Below are 13,558 nucleotides of genomic sequence, written 5' to 3' on the forward strand. Positions count from 1 at the left end.
CCTCGTGGCGCAGTGGTTGAGAATCTGCCTGCTAATGCAGGGGACACGGGTTCGAGCCCTGGTCTGGGAGGATCCCATATGCCGCGGAGCAACTGGGCCCGTGAGCCACAACTACTGAGCCTGCGCGTCTGGAGCCTGTGCTCCGCAACAAGAGAGGCCGTGACAGTGAGAGGCCCGTGCACCGCGATGAAGAGTGGCTCCCGCTTGCCACAACTAGAGGAAGCCCACGCACAGAAACGAAAATCCAACACAACCAAAAATAATAATAATAAATTAATAAATAAAATTTATTAAGAATCTGCCTGCCAGTGCAGGGGACATGGGTTCGAGCCCTGGTCCCGGAAGATCCCACATGCCGTGGAGCAACTAAACCCGCGCGCCACAACTACTGAGCCTACGCTCTAGAGCCCGCAAGCCACAACTACTGAGGTCCGCCTAGAGCCCATCTCCTGCAACAAGAGAAGCCACCGCAGTGAGAAGCACACGCACCGCAACAAAGAGTAGCCCCCGCTCACCGAAACTAGAGAAGGCCTGTGCACAGCAACAAAGACCCAACACAGCCAAAAATAAATAAATAAATTTATTTTAAAAAAACAAACAACACTAAATCCTTAAAAATAAATGGGCAAGGGATAAAAACAGACCCTTCTCAAAAGAGAAAACACAGTATAGGAAATATATTCCACCCAGAAATAAAAACATCTGCAACTTAATCCAGCAATGAGAGACTATTTCTCACCTGTTATCAAATAGAGCACCTGTGAAGGGCAGGTGCTAGAGGTAATACAGAGAGGAACGGAATCTAGTGAGTCTCTACGAGCCTATCATCCAGAGGGCGGTGAATAAGGGATCAGACAAGTGCCCTCTAGGAATTTAGGTAAGCGCCTTAAGAGAGGCCCCATGGTGAGGTACAGAAGGAGAGATGCCCTGGGTGGAGGTTCAGTTTTGGGGAGAAGTTTTCAGGGAGGACTTGGCCTTGAAGAAGGGGAAGACGAGCAGCAGGAGGAAGAGCCAGATGACAGGAATATATTCACCTGGGCTGAAGTGTTGTGAGAGATAAAGCTGGAGAGAGAGGGGTCGCCATACTGCAGGGCATACATTCACACTTGGGTGGGGGGGGTGCAGAGTGTAAGGCGGGGTCAAGCTCACACCCTGGCCCCAGTTCCCAAAGAAACAACCCTTCCCTGTCCTGCAAAGAAACCTCCAGACCTCAGACAAGCCACAAGCCCACTGCCCAGAAGTAAGTCCTGCCCTGCCTAGGCCTCCACTTGGGGGCCTGAACACCAGACCCCAGGGGACAGGTGAAAAGAAGAATCATTGTTTTGGAAGCATATTATTTGTAAAGGAATTTAGCTACAAAGGGAGCACATTCTTGGTGAAAGTTAGGCTGGTATGTTCTGTAGCACTGTGACTCTCCTGTTTGCACTGGAGGGCCATACATCTTCAAAGAGCTATAAAAGGAAAGCTTCGGTGCCAGAAAATAAACTTTCAGCGTGCCATTTAGTGACAAAGATAATGAAGTTTTTCAATGACAGGGTTCAAGTATAAGTGGGGTATTGTATGCCCATATAAATTATGGCTGAGGCCAGGTTAATTTTTTCTAGGGTTACATATGGATGAGAAAAAGGGTGTTAGCATTTTTATGAGGTCACAGAATGTCAGGGAAGATTAATGTCTCTGGTGAACTATATCATGGATGGAATTTAATCCCCCAGATGCCTCTGAGAGGAAAGCTCTCTGAGAGGACAGCCACCCACTGTCTGCCATTCTTGTGTTAGAGAACTTGCTAAAAAACTTACCTTCCAATGTGGAGGCCCATGGACTCACTCCTCATGGCAGAAAAGGACTGGTAATCACCTTCCTGTCCCTTTGGGATGCTGGACCAAACAATGAGAAGTGCACATGCCTGTGACCATACTCACTGTCTTCATGGGATTAAAGTCACATTTCAGGTCCCATACCCAGAGGCCCTGCGATAGTGCTAGATTAATTACAGATTAGTGTTTGACAGCATTCCTCGGGGCTTACAATAAGGCTTTCCCCAATTCCCCAATAATGTGGAAGACAGGGGGGAAAAGATTGTCCTCTAAGTATTATCAAAAAGAGGCTGGAGGGCTTCCCTGGTGGCACAGTGATTGAGAATCTGCCTGCTAGTGCAGGGGACGCGGGTTCGACCCTGGTCTGGGAAGATCCCACATGCCACGGAGCAACTAGGCCCGTGAGCCACAACTACTGAGCTTGCGCGTCTGGAGCCTGTGCTCCGCAACAAGAGAGGCCACGATGGTGAGAGGCCCGCGCACCGCAATGAAGAGTGGCCCCCACTTGCCGCAACTAGAGAAAGCCCTCGCACAGAAACGAAGACCCAACACAGCCAAAAATAAATTAATTAATTAATTAATTAAAAAAAAAAGAGGCTGGAAAGAATACCCAATCAGGACTCTGTCTGATCCGTCCCTGACCACCACCATCCTCAACAGAAAGAATGGCTAACATTTGTGTACAGGTTTCTGTGTGGACATATGTTTTCTATTTTCTTGGGTATATACCTAAGAGTGGAACTGCTGGGTCAAATGAGAACTCTATGTTGAACTTCTTGAGGATTGCCATATTGTTTTCCAAAGTGGCTGCACCAGCAGTGTATGAGGTTCCAATATCTCCCACATTCTCACCAACACTTGTTATTATCTGTCTTTTTGATTATAGCCATTCTAGTGGGTGTGGAGTGGTATCTAATTGTGGTTTTCATTTGCATTTCCCCAATAAAAGATGTTGGGCATCTTTTCATGTGCTTATTGGTCATTTATATATCTTCTTTGAAGAAATGTCTATTTGGATCCTTTGCCCATTTTTCGTGAGTGGTTTTTTCCTGACACAAAACACATGGTGTCTTTTCCAACCTCACTTTTCCAACTTTCCAACACCAACTGGGTGTCCTACAATTTAATCCTATGCTGGCACTAACTACCTGGAGTGAGCATCAAATTCCACAGGTTTAAGAGCTCAGTCCTGTAAGACTGGCCCACTTCAGACACCAGCCACAAGTATCAAGTCCCCAGGTCACCTATAATTCTGTCCAACTTGGCTACAAAGTTGGAGGCTCCCACCTGCCCCAGGTTCAATGGTTTGCTAGAATGACTCATAGAACTCAGGAGAATGCCAATGAGTCCTGAGCACAGGGGCCTCTGTCCCTGTGGAGATGGGGGTGTGCCACCCTCCTAGCATGTGGATGTGTTCACCTAACTCAGCAGCTCTCCAAATGCTGTCATTTAGGGGTATTTATGGAGAACTGTGCCCATTGGTGATTAACTCAGTCTCCAGCCCTTCTCCTCCCTGAAGGTTCTGTGTGAAGCTGAAAGTTCCAAGTTTCTAATCAAGGCTTGGTCTTTCTGGGAACCAGCTCCCATCCTGAGCTACATAGAGGTGCGCCAGAAGTCACCTCATTAGTAACAAAAGATGTTCCTATTACCCTTATCACTCGGGAAATTTCAAGGGTTTTAGGAGCTCTGTGCCAGGAATTGGATTAGATTATTTGCCTTTTTATTATTGAGTTGTAAGAGTTCTTATATAGTCCCTTATCAGGTATAAAATTTGTAAATCTTTTCTCCCATTCAGTGGGTTGTCTTTTTCTTGTTGGTATCTTTTGCAGCACAAAAGCTTTTAATTTTGATGAAGTCCAATTTACCCATTTTTTTCTTGGTTTCTTATGCTTTTGGTGTCACATCTAAGAAGCCATTACCAAATAAAGGTGATGAAAATTTATCCCTACATGTTTTTTTCCTAGAAATTTTATAGTTTTAGCTCATATTTAGGTCCATGATTCATTTGGGGCTAATTTTGTATTTGGTGTGATGTGGGTATACAACTTTAATTTTTTTGCATGTGAATTTCCAGTTGTCCCAGCACCATCTGTTAAAGACTGATTTGTCGGGGCTTCCCTGGTGGCGCAGTGGTTGAGAATCCGCCTGCCAATGCAGGGGACACGGGTTCGAGCCCTGGTCTGGGAAGATCCCACATGCCACGGAGCGGCTGGGCCCCTGAACCACAACTACTGAGCCTGTGCATCTGGAGCCTGTGCTCCCCAACAAGAGAGGCCGCGATAGTGAGAGGCCCGCGCACCGCGATGAAGAGTGGCCCCCACTTGCCGCAACTAGAGAAAGCCCTCACACAGAAACGAAGACCCAACACAGCCATAAATAAATAAATAACTAAAAATTAAAATGGAGATTTCTTTAAAGAAAAAAAAAAAAAAGACGGATTTGTCTTGGCATCCTTGTGAAAAATCAATTGACTGCAAATGTGAGGTTTATTTATAGACTCTAAATTCTATTCCATTGATCTATATTTCTGTCCTTATGCCACTACAACACTGTCTTAATCACTGTTCTTTTTAATAAATTTTGAAATTGGGAAGTCCTCCAACTTTCTTCTTTTTCCAGATTGTTTTGGTGTTCTTGAGTTTTCATATGAATTTTTAAGATCAGTTTGTCAACTCCTGCAAAGAAGCCAGCTGGGATTCTGACACGGATTACACTGCGTCTGCAGATCAATTTGCGGAGTATTGGCATTTTAATATTAAATATTTTGATCCATGAACATAGAATGAGTTTCCATTTATTTGGAATTTTAAAATTTCTTTCAATAATATTTAAGAGTATAAGTTTTACACTTCTGTTGTCAAAGTTATTCCTAAATTCCTAATAATTTGGTGTTATTGTAAATGAAATTGTTTTTTTGTTTGTTTTAATTTAATTTCATTTATCTTTGGCTGTGTTGGGTCTTGGTTGCTGCGCACGGGCTTTCTCTAGTTGCGGCGAGCGGGGGCCACTGTTCGCTGCAGTGCGCGGGTTTCTCATTGCGGTGGCCTCTCCCGCTGTGGAGCACGGGCCCCAGGCTCGCAGGCTTCAGCAGTTGTGGCACCGCGGGCTCAGCAGCCATGGCTCGCGGGCTCCACAGCGAAGGCTCAGCAGTTGTGGCGCACAGGCCCAGTTGCTCCGCGGCACGTGGGATCTTCCCAGAACAGGGATTGAACCCGTGTCCCCTGCACTGGCAGGCGGACTCCCAACCACTGCGCTACCAGGGAAGCCCCCGAAATTGTTTTCTTAATTGCATTTTCATATTGTTCACTGCAAGTGTATAGAAATACAATTGATTTTTGTGTACTGATCTTGTATCTTGCGATCATGCTGGATTTATTAGTTCTAATGGTTTGCCATACTTCTTTTTTTAACACTGTATGATAACAACAGAAGTTAGGAAAGCTTCCTCAACCCACCTCATTCCAAAAGCTCCAAAGAACTAATTTCACATAAAAAACGAGGAATACAAAGTATCAATGTCAAATATCATCCAAAGTGTCTGTAAGAAAAAGAAAAAAAAAAGAGAATAAGGAGCAGAATAACATCCATACAATGAGCGAAACTATACCAACTATACCAAATCAAGAAAAACGACGTTATAAAATTTAGAATTAGAAAAACTCAGAAGTGAGATGATAGCACTTAGGTCAAATTTAGAAATAAAAGAAAAATAAACTCAGATATGAAGAATCAGAAGAAACACAAGAGTGAATCAAACGATGCCTCATGAGAAATAGAATGTGAAAAGTAGAAAATTTTTTAAATCAAAAAGAAAAGAACACATAAAAGGGATTTAAGAGAAAATCATAAATATTGGAAATAGGCAGAGGAGTCCTGAAAATGAAATTCCTAGCAAGGGAACAAAACAAATACTAAAAACTAAAATTCTAGGAAACTTTCCTGAAATTTAAAAAAAAAAAAAAAAAGGAAAAAGGAAAAAAACTCATTTGATACCTACACTGTACTAGCCAGGATCCATTTAGGAGAGAGAAACCACAAAGTAATTTGAATAGGGAAAGTTTCACATAAAGAATTACTAACTATAACAGCAGACTGGAATAATGGGGGAATGGCTAGTAAGGAGTAAAAGGAACTCTAAAGAATACAAAATAGCAGATAAAGGCAGAAGCCTCTACACCTAGGGCTGAGACAGAGGAACAAGAAAAGGTCCCTCATCCCAGGGCTGAGACTAAGACCTTGGGAGAAGACACAGCTGTCACTCACTGAATGGTGAAGTTTGCTGAGGCTGTGAAGCCACCCAAAGGGATGCCAAGGGAAGCTACCCAGGGGGAAGTGCTCCGTGCTGCTGATCACCAGGCACAGCTGGAGCTAAGAGCTGCATGCGCTGCATTAATCTGGTGCATGAGGCACGCTAGAGTGAAGAAGGGAAACCCCTTCCTCCTCCATTGCTCCTAGAGCGCCCTCTACTGACAAAGTTTAACATTGGGCCAGCTCTCAAAAGGAAAAATAGGTACAGGGTCCACCTCCATGATTGATTGCACAGAGGAAAGGATGGCTTTGGGAGCTGAGACACAATAGATTAATAACCGGTACATATTAATGTACATATCAGGTATTAAAAGAGTACATGATATACCAGAGAAAACTGACTCAGAATGAGCAACACCAAGACATATTTTAGTAAATTTACTGGATATTAAAGGGGAAAAATCCTTTAAACATCGATGGGGAAAGGAACAAGTGACTTATGAGAGGACGAAAATTAGATCATCATCAGACTTTTCAACAACATTGCTTGGTACCAGAAGGAAATGGTGTGACCTATCTAAGAGGGCAAAAGTGTGAGCCAAGGAAAACTGACTTTATATCCAGGAAAACTATCAAGTATAAAAGGTACAAACTGTTATCAGTGTACAAGAACTCAGAGAATATTGTTCCTATGAACTCTTCCTGAAGAATTTACTAGAAAACAAGCCTCAGACTGACAAAATTACTTGACACTTCAGCATAAGAAAGCGTAAGAACTAGTGGAGAGCATTATATACATAATTACTTGGAGAACCAAAACTATATGAGGCTTAAAAGGAAGAGAATATAAATGTGGAATCTAAAAAAAAAAAAAAAATAGACAAAACAAAACAAAAACACACTGTTGGACACAGAGAACAAACAGGTGGTTGCCAGAAGGGAGGCTGGTGGGGGGAAAAGAGACAACAGGGATTAAGAGGTACAAACCTCCAGTTAAACAATAAATAAGTCACAGGGATGTCACGTATAGCATAAGGAATATGGTCAATAATACTGTAATAACTTTATGGGGACAGATGGTTACTAGACTTACCATGGTGATCATTTCATAATGTACACAAATGTCAAATCATTATGTAGTACACCTGACCTAACATAATATTGTATATCAACTATATTTCAATAAAAAACATAAAATAAAATGGAAGAGAATATGGTATAAGAGGGCTATAAGCTCGACGGATGTAAATATAGAATAACTATAAAAATGAGGGTGAGAACTTTAAAACTATCTTCACTTATCATTCTGGTGGTGGCAGCATTAGTATTCCCTGTCGTGTGTGTAATGTTGCCTGAAACAAATGAATAATTATGGGATATTTTAACTGTCATCCACTGTGTCCTCAAAATCAGGATTCTCAGGGTGGAAGAAAGGAGATGCAGCTGTAATTTTTTTAAAGATTAAATATAAAATCTATAGTCCTGAAATTTAATTGGAAATAACAGTATGACCTTACGAGGTATTTTATCTACCATTCTATCTATACCTATTAGCTCTGACCACTGAAACGACTTAGAAACCATGAGCAAGCCAGTAGCAGTGAGCAGCCCTGGAGTCCACATTGTGGTCAGGAAATGCCATTTCCCACTAAAAGTCAGGGCTGTGTGGATAAATGACTGACTACTGGTCTGAGGAGAAAGTGTACAAAAGGAGTCTGGAACATCCTGACATAAACGACAGTACACAAGCCATCATTGGTAGGCTATGTGTAGACTAGGGTAGTCTCAAAAGAACACAGGAGCCCACCCACAGATGCTCCCACTGGCCAGAGACAGGACAATCTGAGCTTTGAACATAGTAATAATTACAACAAACTAAAACTCACCAAATTTAGTTAAATCCATGAGTTCACAATGATATTGAAAAAATGAACTGGTCACCTCCAGAGGATAATAAGGAACCAGTCTATTATTTTGCAAACTGGCAAACAGAGGGAAAGAGGAAAGCATTTATCCTGCCTCTCCTAGATGAGCTATACCATGGGGTAACCTCATGATAGATGAAAGCAAGCATCTGTTTATAAAGAATTCCAGCAAATAAATGAAAAAGAAATGATGGAATCAGAATATCATGATCGTTTTGTAGCAGTGGTAGCTGTGGCTCTTTTCATTACCTTATGTAAGACACGGGAACAGTATCAGCAATGTTGCCATCAGCTGTGTAACTCAGAATATTTCCTCAAAGCCTTGGTACCAGAAGGAAATGGTGTGACCTATCTAAGAGGGCAAAAGTGTGAGCCAAGGAAAACTGACTTTATATCCAGGAAAACTATCAAGTATAAAAGGTACAAACTGTTATCAGTGTACAAGAACTCAGAGAATATTGTTCCTATGAACTCTTCCTGAAGAATTTACTAGAAAACAAGCCTCAGATTGACAAAATTACTTGACACTTCAGCATAAGAAAGCATAAGAACTAGTGGAGTTCTAGTAAGAACTTCACACATAAATTGTGTGGAGTGACAAAATTAATAGGCAATAATAAAATGTGAATCACAGCACAGTGAAAACAATGTATGTCACCATTTTGGACCCCCACGGAAGTAATGGATCTAGGGGCTGAACCTCCAAGGCTAAGAACACCCAGAAAGAGAGGCAGTTGATGAAGGAACACATCACAGTAGAGTCTCGTCAAAAGGATAGAAGCTGGGTCTGGTCGAGCCTCTAGATCCAGCTGACAATGGGCAGTAAACACAGAGGGCAGAAGAGCATGCTGAGAGGTCCCATGAGTGGGCAGCCAGCAAAATCCAGACTGTGGGAAACACTGCAGTCAAATGGCCTGGATTCTTCAACCAATAAAATGAAAGGAAAAGAAAGGGATGAAGGAAGAACCTGTGGATTAAAAGAGGTAAAATATGTGGGGTTTTTTTAAAGGGGGCAAGACTGAACCACAGTCTAGGGATGCACACTTGGATGATGAAACTGTAAAGAAACAAAAGGAAGTGACTGCAGTAAAAGCCAGGTAGCGGTCACTCTGCAGTGGCAAAGAGGGGCTGGGACTGGGACAGGGAATGTGGAGGAGCTGCTGGGGGCGGGGGGGCTGCAACGTTCCACCTCTTGGGTTACAAGAGCATTTGGGGTGTTTGCCTTATTATACTTCATTAAGCTCTACGTTTGTCTTGTAGAGTTTTCTGAATCTATTTCATTTCACAATAAAAAGATTTTTAAAACAAGGAATGTTTAAGAATTGATGCATATCTATTAAAATACGTCACATACCACAATGGTACGAACAGCATGCTTGGAGAAATGCTGACCTTTTCCATAAACCTGAGTATCTCGAGGCGCTAGAAGCCACCCTGCCCCAGGAGAGCCTCTCTCTGAAGACCTCTGTGTCCACTTGGAATGGATGGACTTCATGGTGGTGAGTAGGGAGGAGTACAGCAGGAAACTGTTGTCTGTACTGGAGAGCAGGAGGGTACAAGGGGCAGCCAGTGGGCATGGAGTGGTAGGGTTGGGGGGGTCCTATCGAAATGCATCCCCAGCCCTACCCAACATATGCAGCTGAAACCCAGGATCCTGTTTCAACCATAGCATCTCCTCTGCTGCCCACTGGGCCCCTGCAGACCTACACCAGGCCAGTGGGAGTGACTAGAGATGCCATGACCAGGTTAACATCCTGAGGCATGTGGAGACCTGCAGCAGAACAGTGTTTTAGAGACATAAGCTGCTACTGTGGTAGAGACCTCCTGTCCAGCAATCACCCCCCCCCCATGCAAGAACTGCACACCCATCCCAGTAATCGTGTCTCTACTATATGATCCTGTCCTCCTGGTCATAGCTCATTTGACCAGGGAGGGACTCAAGACTCCATGCCAAAGATGGAGGACACCTGTGGTCTACTGTTCATCATCTATTTCCCCTCTCTCTGTAACATCACCTCAAATTCCTTTTCAGACACTTTCCCTGTCCCATGTGGTCAGGGTGGACACTTCCCATCTGAGATTAGATTAAACCAATAAATTATCCCAATCACCAGGTATTCATGGAGGGGTTAGGAGTCCAGGCATGAGCCAACCAATGTATCTCATTCTCTTGGCCCTGCGATTGGTTGAGACATGGGCACTTGACCCAGGCTGGTCTAATCAGAATGAATCTTACAACTTCTATAGGGAATGATGAGATTCCCCCCACTCCCTCTCTTCTTCTGTGTGATGTGGGGTGAGGATGAAAGGTCTGGAATCTCCACTGCCACTGTTGGGATCTTGAGGGAGGGTGCCTGAGAAAAAAGCCAGAACTCAGAGGTGCACAGAGCAGTGGCTGGTACAGAGAAAAGGAGTGAGCTCTCTGATGACATCCTGAACCGCTGGCACCGGTTCAGTCATTCCTCTGGATTTTATTACATGAACCAATATTCCTTCCCTTCCTTTTCTTTCTTTTTTTTTTTTAATTGAGCCGGTTTGCATGAGGTTTTCTGCACCTTGTAATTGGATGTTAGGGTTAGGAATGTTGAGGCTTCAAGTGACAGAAAACTCTACTAATGATGACTTAAGCAAACATGGGTACACCTTTTGCACAAAACACAAAGTCCAAAAGATGGTGATCCAGAGCCGCTCATATAGCTCAACAATGTCACGCGTGAACGCACACGCATGAGCACATGGAATCCGAACAAGGCCTGAATTATATCAAAGTCAATTTCCCGGTTAAAGTTATGTGAAATGTTATCACTGGGGGCAAGTGGGTGAAAGGTACACAGAGCCTCTCTACTATTTTTGAGACTACTTCTGAATCTACAATTATTTCAAAATTAAGTGTTTTTTAAAATAAGATATGTAAGTACATAGACAATTCTGCGCATGATTTCAGGGGCTTCACATCTCCCTGAGGCTCACCTAGCTTCCTACGGTGAAAGGCTGGGGCAGCATTCACTGGCTCTCTCCTCTCTAAAACCTCACATTCCTGCATTACCACCCGGGCCCTGCCTATTAAGCTGCTTCAATTTCCCAATGAGACAGAGAACAAGACAGCTCAGAGAGAGAGGTTGGCATATGTGAAATTTATTCAGATACCTTTCTGGCGGGTGGGGGCACATTTGTATGCACACACACATCCCATACTCTGGCAACAACCTGGGTCTCCCATCAGACAGAATTCATTTACCACTCTGGGACCTACAGTTTTATCCTTTCAAAGTCATCTTCTTGTCCCTAGCCCACCTACAGACTTTCAGACAAATAACTCAATTTGGAGAGGAAATTAACCACATTATCTGTTCTAAGTTCCCCTAGTCCATTGATGCCAAGGCCCCAGGGCCCAGGCTGTGTCTTTGTCCAAAATATACTGTTCAGGTTCAGGCTCCAGCACTATCCCCTTGGCACCCTGATGCACTGCTGCCCTCTGCTGGTTGTTTCTAGGTAGTACTTAAAAATTCATATAAAAAAAGCAACGACTCCAGTGGAGAAATGAGTAAGGGACAAGAACAAGAAAGTCACAACAGAATAAATGCAATGGTATAATCAGCATATGAAAAATATCCTCACTGGTAATTAAAAAGATGTAAACTAGGGCTTCCCTGGTGGCGCAGTGGTTGAGAATCTGCCTGCCAATGCAGGGGACGCAGGTTCGAGCCCTGGTCTGGGAAGATCCCACATGCCGCGGAGCAACTAGGCCCGTGAGCCACAACTACTGAGCCTGCGCGTCTGGAGCCTGTGCTCTGCAACAAGAGAGGCTGCGACAGCGAGAGGCCCGCGCATAGCGATGAAGAGTGGCCCCCGCTTGCCACAACTAGAGAAAGCCCTCGCACAGAAACGAAAACCCAACACAGCCAAAAATAAATAATAAATAAATAATTTAAAAAATTAAAAAAGATGTAAACTACAACATCAAGGAGATAATATTCCCCTCAATCAGGTAGGTGGATAATGGAAAAGAATGACAATGTCTATCTAGTGCTGTCCAGGGCTGGGAACACATGGCTTGTCACAAGGCACACATAGAAGCGATCACCTCAGCAAGGCACCCTGGGCTCAACTGAGTCTCAGGAGTGGGAAGCGTTTATGCTCCTGGCACCTGTAACTCACTCGGGCTCTGGCACCCTGGCACCCTGTTGTGAAGCTCTGGCTTGCACAGCTTGGGGGAATGTAACTGAGCAAAGCTTTCTGGAGGAGTAGTTTGGTTCCCTGTAGCAATGGCCTTTAAAATCCAAACTACTCTGAATCTCAAACATTCCACTTCTAGGAATTTCTCCTAAAGAAGTTATCAGACAATTGAGTGAAGAAATTATAACCAGAAGAGCCAATCTTCATGCCTCCACGTTCTCAGGCAAGGTGGCCCCATTCTCCCAGAAGCCAAGTCAAAATTCACAACCAGGCATGTGCTTTAAGGCTGACCTCCGAGAGGCTGTCTTTGTTGCTTGAAACCCTTCCCCCACCTTCCCTCCACACTCACAGGAACGGGGCCAGTTTTTAGTTATTTTTCTCTTATTTATTGCCCATCTCCCCACAGAACAAAAGCTCTGTGAAGTCAGAGATGCAGTCCAGGAGTTCCAAGGGGTGATCAGCAGCGGGATAGTGACCTGAGGCCCCAGGAGCCAAATGAGCGCTGAGGAGCTAGTGTTAAAGTGACCCAGGTGGATGAAGGACCACGCGCTCGCCTCCCAAACATGCTAGAGGAAGGTGACAACCTGTGAAAACAGAAGAGTGACTTCTGTGTTATGTGTGTGTAAACCTCTGCATGAACAGGGATTTTTTTCACAGGGTTATTTATAATAAAAGACAATACTGGGGCTTCCCTGGTGGCGCAGTGGTTGAGAATCTGCCTGCCAATGCAGGGGACACGGGTGCGAGCCCTGGTCTGGGAGGATCCCACATGCCGCGGAGCAGCTGGGACCGTGAGCCACAATTACGGAGCCTGCGTGTCTGGAGCCTGTGCTCCACAACAAGAGAGGCCGCAATGGTGAGAGGCCCGCGCACCGCGATGAAGAGTGGCCCCGACTTGCCGCAACTAGAGAAAGCCCTCGCACAGAAACGAAGACTCAACACAGTCATAAATAAATAAATAAATAAATAAATAAAAGAACGTGAATTTCTTTAAAAAAAAAAAAAAAAGACAATACTGGATGACCCTTTACAAATTGACATCCACAGGTGGAATTCAAAACGAGGGAGTAGGATTATTCTTATTGACAACTATTCCAGGTAGCCAATGCTGAGTAACAAGCCACTCCCAAGCTTGTAGCTTAGACAACAGCAGCATTTATTTTCCTCACCAATCTGCAGTCTGCAAGGGCTGGGCAGGGAGAACTCGTCTCTGCTCCATTTGGCACTTGCCTTGAAGGCTGGACACTGGAATCACCTGAAGGCTCACTCACTCCCAGGTGGCACCTGTACTGTGAAGACCCTTTGGGCATCTCTCTCCCTCCTTCTTTCTCTCCTCTGCTCTAGTCCCTGTCCCTCCAGGTGATGCTCCAGCAGGGTAGCTTCAGCAAAGCC

General features: G+C 44.2%; 1 long non-coding RNA gene across 2 annotated transcripts in view; it reads right to left on the bottom strand.

Annotated features, from left to right (window-relative positions):
* The window catches only part of LOC309630402, a 30,571-nt gene extending 17,394 nt beyond the window's left edge, over positions 1-13,177 (bottom strand). Inside the window, exons 1-2 of one of the 2 annotated variants that reach the window (XR_014245642.1) lie at positions 10,102-13,177; positions 303-9,528 (exon numbers count right to left, since the gene is read on the bottom strand). This is a non-coding gene — a long non-coding RNA (uncharacterized lncRNA). Of the gene's footprint in view, positions 1-302 lie in introns of both variants that reach the window. The other variant, XR_014245643.1, reaches the window with a different exon arrangement.
* Between the last annotated feature and the right edge of the window lie 381 nt (positions 13,178-13,558).

This window comes from Balaenoptera borealis (assembly GCF_965194805.1).
Source record: "Balaenoptera borealis genome assembly, chromosome: 6".
Lineage (NCBI taxonomy): Eukaryota > Metazoa > Chordata > Mammalia > Artiodactyla > Balaenopteridae > Balaenoptera > Balaenoptera borealis.